The following is a 20325-nucleotide window of genomic DNA, read 5'->3' as shown; positions in this document are numbered from 1 at the left end:
GTTATTTTTCACATTATTTAGAAATACATAAATAAATAAATAAATAAATAAAAACAGCTTCCTGCTTAAAATATTAAAGAAAGTTGTCATCTTCAGCTTCATGCCTTTTGGGAATCAGTTCATCTTTCACTTGACATACATCAAAGTTGCTGGTGAACGCAGCAGGCCAAGCAGCATCTATAGGAAGAGGCGCAGTCGACGTTTCAGGCCGAGACCCTTCGTCAGGACTAACTGAAGGAAGAGTGAGTAAGGGATTTGAAAGCTGGAGGGGGATGGGAAGATGCAAAATGATAGGAGAAGACAGGAGGGGGAGGGATAGAGCCGAGAGCTGGACAGGTGATAGGCAAAAGGGGATACGAGAGGATCATGGGACAGGAGGTCCGGGAAGAAAGACGGGGGGGGGGTGACCCAGAGGATGGGCAAGTGGTATATTCAGAGGGACAGAGGGAGAAAAAGGAGAGTGAGAGAAAGAATGTGTGCATAAAAATGAGTAACAGCTGGGGTACGAGGGGGAGGTGGGGCCTAGCGGCAGTTAGAGAAGTCAATGTTCATGCCATCAGGTTGGAGGCTACCCAGACGGAATATAAGGTGTTGTTCCTCCAACCTGAGTGTGGCTTCATCTTTACAGTAGCGGAGGCCGTGGATAGACATGTCAGAATGGGAATGGGATGTGGAATTAAAATGTGTGGCCACTGGGAGATCCTGCTTTCTCTGGCGGACAGAGCGTAGATGTTCAGCAAAGCGGTCTCCCAGTCTGCGTCGGGTCTCACCAATATATAAAAGGCCACATCGGGAGCACCGGACGCAGTATATCACCCCAGTCGACTCACAGGTGAAGTGATGCCTCACCTGGAAGGACTGTTTGGGGCCCTGAATGGTGGTAAGGGAGGAAGTGTAAGGGCATGTGTAGCACTTGTTCCGCTTACACGGATAAGTGCCAGGAGGGAGATCAGTGGGGAGGGATGGGGGGGGGACGAATGGACAAGGGAGTTGTGTAGGGAGCGATCCCTGCGGAATGCAGAGAGAGGGGGGGGGGGAGGGAAAGATGTGCTTAGTGGTGGGATCCCTTTGGAGGTGGCGGAAGTTACGGAGAATAATATGTTGGACCCGGAGGCTGGTGGGGTGGTAGGTGAGGACCAGGTGAACCCTATTCCTAGTGGGGTGGTGGGAGGATGGAGTGAGAGCAGATGTACGTGAAATGGAGGAGATGCGTTTAAGAGCAGAGTTGATAGTGGAGGAAGGGAAGCCCCTTTCTTTAAAAAATGAAGACATCTCCCTCGTCCTAGAATGAAAAGCCTCATCCTGAGAGCAGATGCGGCGGAGACGGAGGAATTGCGAGAAGGGGATGGCGTTTTTGCAAGAGACAGGGTGAGAAGAGGAATAGTCCAGATAGCTGTGAGAGTCAGTAGGCTTATAGTAGATATCAGTGGATAAGCTGTCTCCAGAGACAGAGACAGAAAGATCTAGAAAGGGGAGGGAGGTGTCGGAAATAGACCAGGTAAACTTGAGGTCAGGGTGAAAGTTGGAGGCAAAGTTAATAAAGTCATCGAGTTCTGCATGCGTGCAGGAAGCAGCGCCAATGCAGTCGTCCATATAGCGAAGGAAAAGTGGGGGACAGATACCAGAATAGGCACGGAACATAGATTGTTCCACAAACCCAACAAAAAGGCAGGCATAGCTAGGACCCATACGGGTGCCCATAACTACACCTTTAGTTTGGAGGAAATGGGAGGAGCAAAAGGAGAAATTATTAAGAGTAAGGACTAATTCCGCTAGACGGAGCAGAGTGGTGGTAGAGGGGAACTGATTAGGTCTGGAATCCAAAAAGAAGCGTAGAGCTTTGAGACCTTCCTGATGGGGGATGGAAGTATATAAGGACTGGACATCCATGGTGAAAATAAAGCGGTGGGGACAGGGAACTTAAAATCATCGAAAAGTTTAAGAGCGTGAGAAGTGTCACGAACATTGGTCGGAAGGGATTGAACAAGGGGTGATAAAACCGTGTCGAGGTATGCAGAAACGAGTTCGGTGGGGCAGGAGCAAGCTGAGACAATAGGTCGGCCAGGACAGGCAGGTTTGTGGATCTTGGGTAGGAGGTAGAAACGGGAAGTGCGGGGTGTGGGAACTATAAGGTTGGTAGCAGTGGATGGGAGATCCCCTGAGCGGATAAAGTCGTTGATAGTGTGGGAGACAATGGCCTGGTGCTCCTTAGTGGGGTCACGATCGAGGGGTAAATAAGAGGAGGTATCCGCGAGTTGTCGCTGTGCCTCGGCAAGGTAGAGGTCAGTACGCCAGACTACAACAGCACCCCCTTTATCAGCGGGTTTAATAATAAGGTTAGGATTAGTGCGGAGGGAGTGGAGAGCAGAGCGTTCCGAAGGAGTGAGGTTGGAATGGGAACAAGGTGCGGTGAAGTCGAGACGGTTGATGTCCCGTCGGCAGTTGGCAATAAAGAGATCCAGAGCAGGCAGAAGACCAGAGCGGGGTGTCCATGAAGAAGAGGAGGGTTGAAGACGGGAGAAGGGGTCATCGGTGGGGGTGGAAGAGTCCTTGCCGAAGAAGTAGGCTCGGAGACGGAGACGGCGGAAGAAAAGTTCCGCATCGTGGCGAACACGGAACTCGCTGAGGTGTGGGCGAAGGGGGACAAACGTGAGGCCCTTACTGGGAACAGAGCGTTCTGCCTCCTACAGTTGAAGGTCGGAGGGGATGGTAAAGACCCGGCACGGATGAGAGCTGGGATCAGAGGGGTGAGGGGGGAGACTGGGTGTGTCAATGGAGAGGGGAGGGTTGGGGTGAGAGGAAGATGGAGCCTCTGAGGGCCCAGGAGTTGACGGTGGGATCTGAGGAAGACGGGGCTGCGGAGTAGTGGTGGGGGAAGGGGAGACGGGAGTCACAACAGCAGCACATAAAGACCCGGCCTGGAGTTCAAGGCTGGAGTCGCAGTTGGTGGTTGCGTAATCGCTGTGAATGTGTCCATGGTCGTTGCTGGAGTCCGAGTTTTGAATATGTCCTGAGGTGTTGGAGCCGCCGAGATCAATGGCAGGCGCCGCAATTGAAAGTTCATGCCTGCGAGCGTCGGGGCCGGCAGGCTCTGGAGTCCGTAGATGTAAGATCTTACGATCTTTGCCTAACATGACAAAGTCAAAAAAACGGCGATTGCAGGCGTGGATCCGACGGAGGATGAAATAGCGGGTAGGACCATTACAGACGGCGAAGAAAGTGCCCCGAAGGTGTGGAAGGGTCTGGGATAGGGACACCAAGTACCTCCTCATGGCGGACAGCGTCGCCTTCAGAGCTTGACGGGAGAAGCGGCGAGAGGCAGAGTCAATAAAATGTGAGTACCTGGGATCCTCAGAAGGTCCAAATTGAGAGGCTTGGAAACGAATCCTAAAGCCAACTGGAGTAAGTTGGCGACGGAGGCACGTTCCAAGAAAGGATACATGGCTGTGATAGCGAGTCTGAGTCAAAATGTGGTCGAAAATTGAAGAGCCGAAGAAATTACAGATGGGGAGCAGTGAGAGATGGTTTCAGTGAACTCCCGTCGAAGAGAGGATCTAAACTTCTTCGGTGTAGGCATCACCGGAAGAGGCTTCGCAGTAGTGAATTTAAACGCTAACAACGGGAATTCTGCAGATGCTGGAAATTCAAGCAACATGCATCAAAGTTGCTGGTGAACGCAGCAGGACAAGTAACATCTATAGGAAGAGGCGCAGTCGACGTTTCAGGCCGAGACCCTTCGTCAGGACTAACTGAAGGAAGAGTGAGTAAGGGATTTGAAAGCTGGAGGGAGAGGGGGAGATGCAAAATGATAGGAGAAGACAGGAGGGGGAGGGATAGAGCCGAGAGCTGGACAGGTGATAGGCAAAAGGGGATACGAGAGGATCATGGGACAGGAGGCCTAGGGAGAAAGACGGGGGGCGGGGTGACCCAGAGGATGGGCAAGAGGTATATTCAGAGGGACAGAGGGAGAAAAAGGAGAGTGAGAGAAGGAGTGTGTGCATAAAAATGAGTAACAGCTGGGGTACGAGGGGGAGGTGGGGCCTAGCGGAAGTTACAGAAGTCAATGTTCATGCCATCAGGTTGGAGGCTACTCAGACGGAATATAAGGTGTTGTTCCTCCAACCTGAGTGTGGCTTCATCTTTACAGTAGAGGAGGCCGTGGATAGACATGTCAGAATTGGAATGGGATGTGGAATTAAAATGTGTGGCCACTGGGAGATCCTGCTTTCTCTGGCGGACAGAGCGTAGATGTTCAGCAAAGCGGTCTCCCAGTCTGCGTCGGGTCTCACCAATATATAAAAGGCCACATCGGGAGCACCGGACGCAGTATATCACCCCAGTCGACTCACAGGTGAAGTGATGTCTCACCTGGAAGGACTGTTTGGGGCATACGGGTGGGTCCTAGCTATGCCTGACTTTTTGTTGGGTTTGTGGAACAATCTATGTTCCGTGCCTATTCTGGTATCTGTCCCCCACTTTTCCTTCGCTATATCGACGACTGCATTGGCGCTGTTTCCTGCACGCATGCAGAACTCGTTCACTTTATTAACTTTGCCTCCAACTTTCACCCTGCCCTCAAGTTTACCTGGTCTATTTCCGACACCTCCCTCCCCTTTCTAGATCTTTCTGTCTCTGTCTCTGGAGACAGCTTATCCACTGATATCTACTATAAGCCTACTGACTCTCACAGCTATCTGGACTATTCCTCTTCTCACCCTGTCTCTTGCAAAAACGCCATCCCCTTCTCGCAATTCCTCCGTCTCCGCCGCATCTGCTCTCAGGATGAGGCTTTTCATTCTAGGACGAGGGAGATGTCTTCATTTTTTAAAGAAAGGGGCTTCCCTTCCTCCACTATCAACTCTGCTCTTAAACGCATCTCCTCCATTTCACGTACATCTGCTCTCACTCCATCCTCCCACCACCCCATTAGGAATAGGGTTCCCCTAGTCCTCACCTACCACCCCACCAGCCTCCGGGTCCAACATATTATTCTCCGTAACTTCCGCCACCTCCAACGGGATCTCACCACTAAGCACATCTTTCCCTCCCCCCTCTCTCTGCATTCCGCAGGGATCGCTCCCTACACAACTCCCTTGTCCATTCGTCCCCCCCCCCCATCCCTCCCCACTGATCTCCCTCCTGGCACTTATCCGTGTAAGCGGAACAAGTGCTACACATGCCCTTACACTTCCTCCCTTACCACCATTCAGGGCCCCAAACAGTCCTTCCAGGTGAGGCATCACTTCACCTGTGAGTCGACTGGGGTGATATACTGCGTCCGGTGCTCCCGATGTGGCCTTTTATATATTGGTGAGACCCGACGCAGACTGGGAGACCGCTTTGCTGAACATCTACGCTCTGTCCGCCAGAGAAAGCAGGATCTCCCAGTGGCCACACATTTTAATTCCACATCCCATTCCCATTCTGACATGTCTAACCACGGCCTCCTCTACTGTAAAGATGAAGCCACACTCAGGTTGGAGGAACAACACCTTATATTCCGTCTGGGTAGCCTCCAACCTGATGGCATGAACATTGACTTCTCTAACTTCCGCTAGGCCCCACCTCCCCCTCGTACCCCAGCTGTTACTCATTTTTATGCACACATTCTTTCTCTCACTCTCCTTTTTCTCCCTCTGTCCCTCTGAATATACCTCTTGCCCATCCTCTGGGTCACCCCCCACCCCGTCTTTCTTCCCGGACCTCCTGTCCCATGATCCTCTCGTATCCCTTTTTGCCTATCACCTGTACAGCTCTCGGCTCCATCCCTCCCCCTCCTGTCTTCTCCTATCATTTTGCATCTCCCCATCCCCCTCCAGCTTTCAAATCCCTTACTCACTCTTCCTTCAGTTAGTCCTGACGAAGGGTCTCGGCCTGAAACGTCGACTGCGCCTCTTCCTATAGATGTTGCTTGTCCTGCTGCGTTCACCAGCAACTTTGATGTATGTTGCTTGAATTTCCAGCATCTGCAGAATTCCTGTTGTTTTCATCTTTCACTTGCTTGTCTATTCACAGGAGCAGAAATTTTGACCAGTGGTGCCCAAACCTTTGCATGCCATTGTATGCAGTGGAATAGTGTCTGTACTCAACAAAGTTAGCTTGACAGCAATATTATTATATCGCAAAGATCTATATTTCCAAAAGATGTTTCCAAACTTGATTGTCTGTGTCTTTGTTTTATATATATATATACGCACTTTTGCATGCCAATGTGTCTATCTACATTAAAAAAAAACTGAAGACGGACTTCTGTTTAAACCCCTATGTTAAATAAAGCAATATTGCTCGAAATCACTTACAACTGCTGGTGCCCTTTCCAATGACAGCTGCTATTGAGAAAGCAAGCTTAGCAAACCGGAAATAACATTAATATCTTCTACGTCACCGACAGCATGGGTATCCCTCATTGTATCAGCCACATCTGCAGCTTTTGTGCTAAGGAACTGTCAATAATTATTAGGGATATTGAGGACCCAACATAATTAGTAGAGAAATTGCAGTCCCAATGTCATCAACCATGCTATTTTCGCAAATTCCCAAAATTTGGCTGCTTATCTGCTCCTCCTTATCCCGGAGGCCACAAGGAGGTTTTTGGCAGTTCTGGTTGTCTCATTACAGGAAGGATATGGAAACGATAGAAATGGTGCAGAGGAGATTTACAAAGATGTTGCCCAGATTAGGGAGCATGCCGTATGAGACTAGCTTGAGTGTATAGGTTGTTATCTTCAAGTACCCGACTTTTTCGCACAACGGTAAATCTCATGTCCCTTCACTACTTTCGACAGCATCAACATTTCTGGCCATACATTCTGATCCACAAATCTGATACACTGGGCCCTGAACCAAAGGGTCAGCAATACATTTACCTGCATTATAATTATATCCTTACCATTACCGGGGCATGCCACAAATTTCAATGAGGAGATTACTACCCACGAGATCCTGTGCTTACTTCCTTTCTCGTTAACTGCATTCTCAATTCAAAACAGCATTCGTTATCCAAGTAATGCCGTTTCTACTGATGCATACCATGCTGTCCGTCTCATCCCACACGCCTCAAGAATGCAGTGTCATCGATCCAATATATCCCCGACCTTTAGCCCTGAGAGCAACATATCATTCTGGAGTTTCGCGACCGTTCATGGAATCTAATCTAAGAACCAATGAATCGTCTAATGCCGTTAGTCTTGCTTCCTCTCGCATCTCCACTTTGCTATACAGCCGGAGTTAGTGCCAACGAACTGACTACTATGATACTTCTCTATATTTTGGCGAAAATTAAAACAATATGTTGAGAACGAATTGTGATTATTGAGTGTTATTCCTCGAAGGCGAAAGGAATGGACCAATCCAAGATGCTGCTTCGGAAAATTATTATTATTATTATTATTTGTTGTTGTTGTTGTTGTTGCACAAGTGCACTGGATGCCAGAAAACAGGAAGAGACTCGTGATTAAAAAAGTTAAAAGAAAACGATCATGTGACATCAATCATGGAAAGATTCGACGTATGTGTGCATGTTAAAAAGCTTTAAGGAATAACTGTAAATGTGCAGTGATGAACGTTCCAGCTTTAAAACAGAAAATCAGTCCATGGCTTTTCTAGCTTCAAAAGGTGGCACATTCTTGCATGTTAACTCAGGTGTGATTACTTCAGTAAGAAAAATCCACTGTTTCCTATGTTCATACTATCACTTCACCTGTGAAAACAAGAGAAATAGAGAAAATACAAATGAAGTAATGGTTGTGAGATTTCAGCCCCCGCAAGAAGTTAACGTCATGAACATTTAGTCATCATCTCCAAATGCCGTGAAAGATAAGTGAACTAAATGTTCTCACCTTCACTAACGTTAGGACAGCGCTGTAGGAAATACTCAGGAAGAACAGGATGATGAATGTGGAGGCAATTGTCCATAAGTTGTCTATGTCTTCCCCATCGTCTTCAATCCGCATGTCTTCAGCAAAATCTACCGAGAGCAGAAATGACATATATTCACGTTGTTGTCACTGCAGGATGTTATTTATTTCTTATTTTGCTCATTTTATACACGATATAGTTGTATTTACATAATTAATTTCCCATGAAATGTCAGTATCAATGTAATCATTTACACTAGTTGCTGAAACAATTCGAAGTTGATGTCTGAATTGCACAGAAAATGAATGAGTTGTTAAATTTATAAAGTTCTTATTCTTGAACAGTCCTATTTGTATAACATTGTGTGTAAGACTTAACACGTTTTATTTCTGAGAGTTATATGAAAGTTGTTGTGCGCAATAGATCATTGGTTTATTACGTTTGATAATATTAATTTTCAAAATTCACACCTGAGAAGTCGTTGACGCAATATGATGTACAGAAATAGAGAGCGAATTAAGTTTGAAAAAAAAACATTACGATTTAAAGTAGATATTAGGGGGAATTTGTAAAATAGTGCTATTTGGATAATGCTTTTGCTGAATATAAGTTAGTGAAATGTTGTGTATATTATCAAATGTGTGTGTATCTGCTGTAAGACTCAGTCCGAAATCCATCCGTCGGGAATTGCGATGAAGCATTTTCTTTCAGTGTAGGCTAATGTGAATATTGATATTTTTTTCATAGGGATGCATGTTTCTATATTTATTCACCGACGTGTATCTGTACGTGGACTTGTGCAACAGACTGGTGTCCTTGTGCACATACTTCCAAACATGTCCGCTCTGAAATTTGTCTGTTAATATTCAACAGGTGTGGTAATTTTGGTTGTGTGTATGCTATAATAAGAGTAAAGGGACATGATGGTCTGTTGTATTAATGAAAGTTTAAAGTGAGAATGTTTGCATTTCTGTAACCCTAATGCTGATGTACGCTTAAACATACTTATGTATATGTCTCAACTAATGTTTATGTACTTGCATTTTACTGAGGTTTCATGCACTGACGTGTACTTAAAGAGATTAACGAAATAATGAATGATATAAACGTTTCTAGATATATTCTTTCTCTTGCACTTGCGCGAAAGTCATGTTAAAAGAACAGTGTTCAGTCAGACTAGTCTAATCAGAAAACTGATCTTATATTGACTGAGTTGAGACCTGAATCTTACCATATATCCTTCCTTAAGTTTCATATCTTTTGCCTCCACAGGTCCACTAATAATATGATACGGACGACTATATTTACTGAGCAGAAAATTAAATGCACAAACTTGAGTTTCCTCCCAGAAAGGAACCCTTGACATTTTTTCGTCAACTATTGGTCCATTTGCCTTAATTTATATATCTTAGTTATAGATTCACAAAAACACGGATTGAAAATACCTTCTCTGCTCTAGACTTACATAGCAAAGTAGCATATTCACTTCTCCGCACAGTTTAGGAATACAATATTCCCCGTTTATTGATAAATACATATTTACCCCAGAAGGTGAGCGCCTTATGCTCGTTTTTTTTGAGTTTTGTGGGTATTACCGGCGATTCATGAAAAGATATGCGAAAATCAGTCGCCCATTGAACCAGCTGTTGTGTGATTATTCGCCTGTGGGGAAGAAAAGGAAGTGCGACAGAAGGCCGGAGGCAGGATGATATTTGAACCCGTGGGAGCCTTTGAAACGAGGTGGGATGCTCAATGTGAAGAGGCGTTCCAATCTCTAAAAAGGGCGCTGACACAGGCCACTGTGTTGGCTTTTGCTGATCCCCAGAAGCCATATGTTCTGCACACTGATGGCAGTCACGAGGGTCTGGGGGCTGTACCAGGCACAGGGCAACGGATTGAGGCCGGTTGTGTTTGTCAGCCGGAGCTTGTCGCTATCTATCCCACTCACAAGCTGGAGTTCTTGGCGTTCAAATGGGTGGTGGTGGACAAGTTGAGTGACTATCTATACGGGGCCCAGTTTGAGGTGAGAACTGACAACAACCCCCTCACTTATATCGTGACCGCGGCAAAGCTGGACGCTACAGGGCACCGGTGATTAGCGGCCTTGTCTGCCTGTGAGTTCAGCCTGAGTACCGGCCGGAGAGTCGGAACATCGATGCAGATTCTCGATCTCGTCGGGTGCATGACGAGTCGGGCACGGCTGAGGAGTGGAAGAGTGACCCTGCCCCGGGAGTAAAGGCCAGGTGTCAAGTTGAGAGCGACGGAGAAGCAGAAGCCCCGATGGGGACGGATCGGGTAGTGGATCAATTGGGGTAGACGATGACGCGATACCCACTGTTTACTGTAATTTAACTGCAGTGAGGAACAGGCAGCTGCCGGAGTTGAGCCCCCAGGAAGTGGGGACTGCTCAGCGTGATGACCGGAGCATTGCTACTATCTGGTACGCGGTTAGACAGGGGGATATGGCCCAGGTGGAGAGGCGAAATATGCCTCCGTTCCCCTACTACTGAACGAGTGGTCTCGGTTGAAGCTGAAGAACCACGTTGCCGCTTGACGACCCACGGCGCTGGAAACTGGCCATGTCTGAGAAGTATCGGACGACTCAGCTCCAGGCACTACATGATGATTCCGGGCACGTAGCGGTAGAAAAGACTTATGGATTACTCAAGGGCCAGTTTTACTGGCCACGGATGGGGTGGGGGGGGGGGGGCGGGTTGAAGAATACTGCATGACCTGTAGTCGTTGCCTCAGGAGGAAGACGTTGCCTGCGCAGGCGGGCCATTTGTCCCACTTGCAGAGTGCGGGACCCATGGACATGGTGTGTCTGGATTTCCTGTCTATTGAGCCAGACACCAACAACACCACCAATGTCTTTGTCATCACGGAGCACTACGCTAGATATGCGCATCCCTTTCCTACTAAGGACCAGAAGGCGACTACAGCGGCTAAGGTGTTGTGGGAGAGTACTTTGTACGTTGCGCATTATGGCCTTCTCCGGCGGATCCATAGTGATCAGGGACGGGGCTTCGAGACCAGGCTTATCCATGAATTACTCGGTATGCTTGGGGTTGAGAAATCCAGAAACAGCCCCTTTCACCCGCAGGGTGATCCTCAGCCCGAGAGGTTTAGCCGGACGCTGCTGGACCTGCTCGGCACTTTGGAGATCGCAGAGAAGAGTAAGTACAGTCGGCACATTGGCCATTTGGTTCACTCTTCCGATTGCACTGGCAATGACGCTACGGGGTACTCGCCCTATTATCTAATGCTCGGACGGGAAGCGAGGTTGCCCATTGATCTGAATTTTGGGACTGAAGCTGGTTAAATACCTTCGAAGCCATGTCTGAAGTAAGTGTCCAATATGAGGAGACAGTTGAAAAGGGCGTACGAGTTGGCTGAGGCGGCGGCCACCAAGCAGAAACAGCGGAATAAGAAGAGGTATTATCAGAAAGTAAAGTTCGTCCAGCTATTGCCGGGAGACGGAGTCCTTATCCGGAATTTAGGACTACCGGGTAAGCACAAGTAGGCGGACCGTTGGGCAGCCACCCACTATGTGGTGGAGAGTCAGCTGCCAAATCTCCCTGGTTACCGGGTGAGACCAGAGGGCGGGATGGGGCCTGTCAAGGTACTCCATCTGAACCACCTGTTGCCTCTGGGTCGAAAGGTAAAGGTGGACCCAGAGCCGGAATGGGAGTTTACTCCTATTACGAGGACTCTGCGAGGGCGCGGGAAGCGGAAGGAGCCCAGTGCGAAAGAGACGGGGCCGGTCCCCACCCCGAAAATAGATACGTCATGGGAAGACGATGATTCGGACGTGTGCTACCTGTTTCCGTTCGATGATTCCCCGGTGCCGGGAGAAGAGGCTCCTGGCCCTTCCTTCACTGCGTTAGGAGAGGAGGGAGGGTGTTGCAGAGCCGCATGTAATACACCAGGGATTGGGAGAGGAGAGGGTGGAGCCAGAACCTGAGACAGAGGGCTCACAGGTGCTGAGGGTTCGCCGTGAGGGTCAGGGTCCGACAGGTAGGCCCGGGGTGTCCCCTGGGGTGTCTGAACCGGAAGAGGCAGCAGAGGAAGTACAGAGGTCTCAGAGGAGTAGTCCCCCGCCTCGGAGAGGTTGACTTGTACAGCGCCGGCAAAACAAGGTGTGATCGCTACAGTCCTGGGAAGTTATGTCACTGCTTTATGCATCTGGGTTGTGTTTTGTGTTTTGCAGGGAGCACTGGTGAACCCTGTTAACGTCATGAGGGCATCACTTTTATTTGGTGGGGCGGAGAGTGTATGGGGTCTCTTTCTTTTTGTATATTAAATTTAAAATGACTTCTTTGTTATGTTAATCTTTTAAATTTCTGCGTATGTGGATTAAAATGGCTTCTATGTTATGCTAAATGCTGAGAAAGTCTCTAGCTAGACATTTGCTTGGGTTAATACAGAGAGCAGGGTGCTATTAGCCAATGGGTGATCATTCTGTCATGTTCTTTTTTCGGCTGATAATGCTGTCTCATATGATTGGGAACGGGGTTTTTTGGCGGAGAGTCGGAGAGGACCACGGACGGGCGAAAAAGCTCCGGTCGATCACTCCGGGTGTTCCTGAGCAGTCAGTCGACAGGATCTGGGTGGTCGTCAGGAATTTCTGAGCTCGAACTGGTGCACGAAGAACTTGGACTTTGATAAGTCTGGCGTTTTTTATTTTCCCCATTACTTCCTTTTCTGTATCGAATTTCATTATTTTCACAGACTTAGTAATATCTATAAAGTGTATTTGTTAAAACGTACTGTGTGTGCTGGCTCATGATTGATGTTTGGGATTGATTCGGTCGGCAGCGGTACAGCAACCAACTCCGTGGGAAGCGTTCAGGCAGGTGTTGGGCGGGATTTCCCCTAGACATACACGAGCCAATATAGATGTGCGTTACAAAAGGAAGCCTGGTGACAACGCGGGAACATGAAGGTGATTATTATGATTAACTGCAGGTTCAGTAAATCGTTTTTTTTTAAAGGTTGAGTGGGCTTCTGGAAAAGAAATGGAGGCTGAGCAGATGGAACATTTGGAAAAGAGACAAATTGCTTTCTGGTATCAGCGAAAGGCAAATAAATTTAGTAATAGAAAGGGGAAAAAAGGGGAAAAAAGTGTCGAGTGACCTTCAAGTGTGCAGAAACACTTGTGCGCAGAAAAAATGAAGAAGAACAAAACACGGCTACAAATTAAATGATGTTGGTGAATTGAATTTTCTTGATATTGGGTTGTGGAAGTCCCAGGTAATTTGCTAATTTGTATATGAAGGATAGCTGTTGCAATTACTGTGGTTATTGGGAACCCCTTGGAAATTAGTATAAGTGGTCACAGTTTATTAAAAAAAAATCTGATGCATGCATGCATGTACATTAAATGGCGAAAAGAGCTGCAGATAACAGAAACACGATTTTCTCGATGTGGGGACTGTGAGATAGAAACCCAAATAGAAGGTAATTGCTTAGTTTTGTCGTTTGCTTGCGATGTATGGACAAGATGCGAATGAGTGTTTCATCAACCAGTGTAAGGTTGGTAGAGGAGCAATGTTTTCCTGAAAAGAAAATCATTTTAGATACCTTCGGAATGGAAGGCTTCTTCTGCAACACAGTTGTAACCAAGAAACAGAAAGAACAGATTGCCATTTATAGCACGACGGGAGAAGCGGTTGCTATGGCGTGTCGGCCGTGTAGATATTTGATGTGTTTCTGTAAAAATTAGTCTAGAAAGGCAAATCCTATATCACACAGCACTTCGATCGATACTGATGGTATCAAATACGCCAGCCTATGTTAATATGTGGCATGACATTTTTTTTTCGAATTCTGTTTTATAATAGTGAACCTGTGCTGATATGATGTGCTACTTAAATATCGCCAACCAGAAACAAAGAAGGAGATAGGCAAAATTTTAAATTTGTCTTTACTGATATTGCACTCCGTCTCAGGTGAAATCCCCACGGAATACATAAACATTATTCTATTTACTTGGGTTCTAAATTGCCCCTGTCTACATCCTTTTCGATCCTATGACACAATGCCAGACTGAGTTTATTTTAAGGAGTCACTACTACATATGTCCATCGTGAACCAATCTGAGCTCCGAAGAGCAAGTCGATGTCCCTCCTCCATCAATAGCAAATCAATTCGCACTGATGCAGCTTCTCTTAATGAGCATTAGATGAATATAGTGTGCGTGCTAAATGTAAAATACAACGCCATATTAGTCGAATAATTTGCATGTCGCCGCTTCGGACCTCCAGAGGCTTTTCGTCTTCGATTTCTGAGACCCAGGAACAACTGTAATTTGCCTATCGATACAATTTGCCTGGAATGGAGGCAATCTAATTGTTATATTTGCGGACTTGAATCACCCGGATAATACCAATATTTATGCAGATTATTCAGAACAGCTCAACCTTAAGCGTGATCATGACTACAGATCTAATCAAAAAGCTCCAAAGCTTATGCTTCTGCGTCTCACCCTGCAATAGGATCAGAGAAAATCACCCCGGAACAACGCAGTCTGTACCAATCCGAAATAAGTTATTTACCTCGCTCACAATAAACGCAGCCGCATGCAAACGATGTGTACTTAATACTCTGCTCTAGCACTCTGCCCAATACCTGTATGACTGGGAGTACCTTAAATGTCCTTAAAAGTTTGCTAACGATACAGCTGTTTTTTGGAAATTTTCACAAAACGACAGTATGGCGTACAGGAGAAAGATTTCGACCATATGACAATAAGATTAGGAGCACAACTTAGCCATTTGGCTCATCGAGTATGCTTTTCCATTTCATTATGGTTAATCTGTTTTTTTTTTCCACTCATCTCTAATATCTTGCCTGTTGCTGTATCCCTTCATGCCCTAACCAAACAATGATCTATCAACCCCAGACTTAAATACACATGAAGAGCTGACCTCCACAACAGACTGTGAAAAGAATTCCACAGACAAGGCAATCTCTGGATCAAGAGATACTTCTTCATTTCCGTTCTCAAGGACGGCAATATATTATTAGGCTGCGGACTCCGATTTTAAACTTTGCCAACAAAGTATACGTCCTCTGCATATTCACTCCCTCGCCGTTTTTGAAAGGTGTTGAAATTAGGCCAGAGCCATCAAGATGAGAGGTCCACAGCTGTTCGCGGTATTCCAGTTGAGGTTCACCAGTGTTTTAGAAATTTTCATCCCCTCACACACACACACCGACATACAATGCTGAAGAAACTCAGCAGGCAAGGCAGCATCTAAAAAAAAAAAAATAATAATTCGACTTTCCGGGCTGAGACCCTTCTTCCTGCCGAAAGGGCACTGCTCGTAAAGTCTACTGTATTTTTTATCCTCATTGAAGGATCACAGTGGAGAGACTGATAAGTTTCAAATTCCTGGCAGTCAAGATCTCTGTGGACTGGTCGCAACATATCGACGCAGTTATAAAGAAGACAAGACAGCGACTACCACACATTAGGAGTTTGAAGAGATTTGATATATCAATACATACACTCAACAACTTAAATAAATGAACCGTGGTGCGCATTCCGACCGGTTCATCCCTGTCTGGTATGGAGGGGCTACTGCACAGGAGCGAAAGATGCTGCAGAATGTTGTAAATTGAATCGGCTCCATCCCTGGTAGGTGCCTACAATGTACCTTGGACACCTTCACAAACAGGTGTCTCAAAAAGGCAGTGTCCATTATTTAGTACCTCAAGCACACGGGACATGCCGTTTTCTCGCTGTTTCCGTTGGGTCAGAGGTACAAAGCAGGGATTCAAAATCAGCTTTGTCATCCTATTTCTAATTGAAACAGTGAAAATCACCTCACATTATATATATATGTTTATTTTCTGTTTTTGCAAAAACTTTAATCTATTGAATACACGTATACTGAAATTAATGTACTTATTTCATTTTTATTATTAATGCTATATTATTATGTTTTCATTCTTTCGCTAATGAATTCCAATGAACTGCTGCTGCTAAGTTAACACTTTACACGACACATGCCCCTGATAATAAACCTCATTTTGATTCGCACGATTCTGATCAATTCTACTGTGTATATGTTGCCTGTTATTTCTTCAACTAATTGCTACAGATTTGCCAGATTTTGCCTTAAGGAGCAAAGATTACTGCCATAAACCTGAGAGCTAATCCTTAATAATCTTCTGCAACATCTTCGCCGAAAGGCTCAGACCTGAACTCAAACAAAATGTCCTATCATATCCTTTCCGCTGCTCTCTCCGTTACAGAAGAGTACAGCGATTTTTGCTGCATTACAGTCTTGCAGAACTTTTTCAGAGCCAAGCGACTCTTATAATATTATTACTAATGCCTCCACAATCTCTGAGGCGACCATTCTCAGAAAGCTTGTGTGTACAGACTCTGTTCCAAGTAGCATCTACCTTCAGATCTTTCAGTTTCCAAGTAGCTTCTCTGAGGTAATGGTAACTTCACAGACTTCATGACTACGGACTCCTGGAAATTCCAACATACTGCTAGTATTTTCCATAGTGAATACTGTTGCAAAATACTTATGCAGGTCGTTCGTCATTTCACTGTTGTACATTGCAACCTCTCTGGCATCGTTTTCCACTCTTGTCTCTCGTTTAAAATTATTATACCTGAAGAAATGTGCTTTAATTATTCAATTTTATTTCTTAGCTTACTTTTGTATTACATCTTTACCGTCTCTCATAGCTCCATATTTTTTTTTGTTATTCAAACCTAATACTGATACTTATGAATTGTGCTTCTCAGTCTCAAGGATTAGGGTGAATTAGGCCATATTATGATGATTTTTCAGAAAAGGATCTTCTACCGTATCTGTCTCAGGAAATCTGGCTCATTGCTGAAAAGCCCCTGGGCTCAACCACTATATCAGCTAGCTGGGTTGGATACTGTTATGAGTATGAATCCTTTGATTAAGGGTTCTATTGGAAGAATTCATAATTTATTATTACAATGGGATAAGCGTCCTTTATCTAAGATTAAACCGGATTGGGAAAAGTTAACTTAATTTGACTTTTATGACGGAGGATTGGATGCGGATATTGAAGTTGGTTAGTTCTTCTTCAATTTGTGCTACCCAGTCATTGATTCAATTTAAAATTGTACATCGTTATCTTTTGACAAAGGACAGACTTTCTAAAACATTTCCGTATGCTGATAGTCATTGTGATAGATGTAAAACTGAGATAGCTACACTGACACATATGTTTTGGTCTTGCTCCATATTGGAACAGTTCTGGAAGTTGGTTTTCTCAACAATTTCTAAAACGCTTAAAAATAATTTACAACCTAATAGATTAACTGTCCTTTTCGGAACAGTTCATCAAAATATTCTTGGTATTTCTGCATCCACTTTGTCACAATGGTTCTCTCAAGTGATGCTATGCCTTAGTTAGGAGAAAATGAGAAGTCGAATCTTTGAATCTTTATTTGATTTTTTGAGAAAAGATGGGACTCATTTGCTCGTTATTATCATTTGAGTTGGTACAGTTTTTCCAAGATCTAATTATAATCCTTTTTAGTATATTTTCTTTTCTTGATGGCGTTTTTTTTTTTTTGTTTTTGTTTTTTTTTTGTTAGAAGCTTTTTGTATGACGCATAGCTCCGGAATGTACTCCTAATGGATTCTCACTTTTTTTTTTCTCTCACTTTTCTGCAGTGTACGTTTTTTTTTCTTATCACAAAACATTGTTTTCCGTCTTTAAGATTATGTTTTTATGAGGCATTTTATGTGTTGTTACTTCGATTTACTCGTTATTTTTCCTATATACAATAAAAAGATTTGAAATGAAAGAAGCTAGTTGGGTTGCGTCGCAGCAACAAAACTGCTCTCATCGTCTGTAAGATGAATGAATGGAACGTGGGCTTCGGAAAGGGTAAGACGAATAAACATAGACAGTTTGTTATTTTCGAATCACAACTGGAAAATTGACTTAAATGCAAGCCCCATTGTGTCATTATCTCTGGGGATCTAATCTGCCTCAGCATATTGAAGCAGTTATTTAGAAAGGACGACAGGTCGAGGAGATTTTGTATGTTTCCAAAGATACTGTAAGCAGTTCGGATATGGTCCACGTGCGGAGGGAAAGACACTGAAGTACGTCGATATTTCACAGACTTTAATGCGAACAGAGTTAAAGGGAAAAGAAAACAATGAACTCCATGCCAATGCGGTACCGTTAGCTAAAAGTCTCAAACGGTGAACTAGCTACACTGCGGTAGAGAAGAACTACTAAGAATAAATCGAATACCCTTAGTCTTCAGAGTCAGCTGACATGACTGTACAATTTTTCAGGCGAGGCAGAATGCAGGCTGCAAACGTTGCTGTGTCCGTGTCCAAGCCTCGGCAAATAGAACGATATAATGAATGGAGTTAAATACTATCACAAAGAAGTAACCATCAGCTGACACTTGCATATTCACGAGCGCAATTGCCGTATCTGCTGCTCTGCTGAAATCGTGGTTGTGAAAGATACTTTCTAATTGCTACAGATATCCGGGGAAGCATTATAGCGAAATGCATCAGCGTCTGTTACGATGGAAGAGCAAATGCAAGTGCTCGATCTAAGCTGCAGAAAGTTGTAAAGCCACTCAGTTCCATCGCGGGCACTGGCCCAGACATCGCCCTGGACATCTTCAGGACTGATGCATCAGAAAGGCAGCTTCCAACATTAAGGGTGTGCATCGCCCTGAAAGAACTTGCATACTTGTCAGTTTTGCCATCAAGAAGGAGTTCAGGTGCTTGAATGCAAACATTCCCCGAGTCAGGAACACGTTCCTGACACCGCTATCAGATTTATGAATGGACAATGAATCTATGAAAACTAAGTAATTGCTCTTCTCTCTCTCTCTCTCTCTCTCTCTCTCTCAAACACACATACACACACACACACACACACACACACACACAGACGCATTTCACAGAATTATTCACAAGATTATTACTCTATATTTAAATTCAATGCTGCCGCAATGTCGACCACATTTGCCAGTGATAATGAACCTGATCTTAACTTGGTCTCCGATAAAACAGAGAACGTAACAACATTTTGTCTGGTGAAATAATCACGTAAAACATTCATGTGGACTGTTTTGTTAGGGTTGTGTAGATTGTTCTCTGTCTTCAACGTGGAGGTGTTCGCTTACTTCAAACCCTTTCATTTGGTAATATTTCACCCTAGTGAATAAACAGGGGAACAGAGAAGACTATAAATCCAATTTTCAGACAGCTAGAAATACGTCTTGCGAACAAGATAATATGAACAAAATTGGATACGAAGCCCAAACAGATTACTAATCTCCACTTATTCTGCAGTTAAACATAAAAGGCAGTAACTTTGTGGAATTCTTACATTTCCATAATTGTTTCTCGATTAGACGAGGCCAATTGCAAATGTTAAAAAAAAACAAACAAAAAAAAATCAAACAAGTTTTATCAACGAATAATCTCTCTTTTTCCCTGGTATTTTCGTCTCGTAGAAAAGCTTATCAACTCCCTCCGATTCTGCTATCCACTACTGAGCTGTGAGGAATGTACGGGGTGTGATCTCGCCTGCACCCAAATGACAACTCAACGTAAATTACATCAGCGACGATACACAGGAATGCAAATTAGTTGGTTACATGATTTAAGAGAGGCTCCAGGCAATGCAGACAAATGAGGATGGAAATGGCTCTGACAAAGAAGGAAGTAATTGGTGTCTATGAGAAAAAAATAGTTTAAGTAAATGAGAGGATATTTAATATATTTCAAAATATATACATTATATTCGTTATTCTTATACCTCAGGGTATTGCTGATCGTGGAACAAGTGTGGCACACCAAAACATTAACGCTGAGACAGAAACGGTATTTAAACGTGATTCGGGATGCTCTCATTATTATAGAACTAGGGCTAACACTGGGCTTAGCTGTAATCAAGCTGCTCGCGGATAACTGTTGAGTAGACCAACAGTCACCGGGAAATTGGAGAAAGATGCAGCCGGCATTCAACGTGGCTCACCAACACCTCAAGCTGCGACAATTGCAAGTTTTCTCAGGGCAGAAGTCCGCATGCAATTGAAAGCATTGAAGCGTTTAAGAGCGAAGAAAACAAGCACGAAATACTCATTAGAACTTAGCACGTTTATTCTGCCTCTATTTTGTTCGAGTAAAGCAACGCGAGGTTAATATGACAACATACAGTAAAAAAAAAGTCATTAACAGTTCAGAGAACAATACCCTTTCATGCAATGAACTGCACAACGAAGCTCCGAACAACATAGAGTGATAACAATTAAAATATTCAAGATGCCATCAACTAAATTGTTGATTGAAATGACAATGATCATTGAAAAAGACACCACCACGTCATCAACATTGGCGGAAATTGTCAATCGTCTGAAGAATAGTACATTATGACAATATGTAGGGGAATAATTACACATTTGCAGCCCTAGGCAAAATC

The sequence above is a fragment of the Mobula hypostoma genome, chromosome 10 (genome assembly GCF_963921235.1).
Source record: "Mobula hypostoma chromosome 10, sMobHyp1.1, whole genome shotgun sequence".
In the NCBI taxonomy this organism is placed as follows: Eukaryota; Metazoa; Chordata; class Chondrichthyes; order Myliobatiformes; family Myliobatidae; genus Mobula; species Mobula hypostoma.
Note: the sequence above shows the minus strand (reverse complement) of the source record.